Below are 678 nucleotides of genomic sequence, written 5' to 3' on the forward strand. Positions count from 1 at the left end.
TAAGATAGAAGGTAAGGGTTTAAAAAAAAGAATAGGGGAAGATTTCAGAGGCCACAGTGAAAAGGCATGTCAGAGAATTAGAAGAAATGGGAAAGGTTAAGGCTAAGCTAAATGAAAAATAAAATATATGGAGAGGTAGTAAAGAAAATAGTTTTCCACTTATCTAGAAGTTCTTGTTCACAAGGGTTGGAGGAGCAGAATATAGGGATTTACTAGTAAAGCATGGTAATTATTAAATGTAAAAAAAGTAAACTGACTCCAATGATTTGAATTTGAATTTTGTGGAAGGATCCCTGATGTGGACACCTTCTTAGTTGATTATAGTGTGTGTGTGTGTGTGTGTGTGTGTGTGTGTGTGTGTGTGTGTGTGTGTGTGTGTAGGAGGGCAAAATGCAGAAAAGGTTTCCTTACCCAAAGAAGAATCCTCTCAATAAATTTTTGTTGAATAGAAATGAAGAAAATTCTCAAGAAAGAATTTGGATAAAAAAGGGGGGAAGTTATTTAAAAAGACCATGTGGTTATATAGGGTATTTACCAAGTGCATTAGATCTAAATGTAAATTATATATAAAATATAAATAGTTAATTAGACAATAGTATAATAAATTAAATATAATATATACATCATAAATTTAATTTATTCTTGAGTGCTTTACCTAATTCAGCTTAAGATTTTATT

This window comes from Monodelphis domestica, chromosome 1, assembly GCF_027887165.1.
Source record: "Monodelphis domestica isolate mMonDom1 chromosome 1, mMonDom1.pri, whole genome shotgun sequence".
Classification (NCBI taxonomy): domain Eukaryota; kingdom Metazoa; phylum Chordata; class Mammalia; order Didelphimorphia; family Didelphidae; genus Monodelphis; species Monodelphis domestica.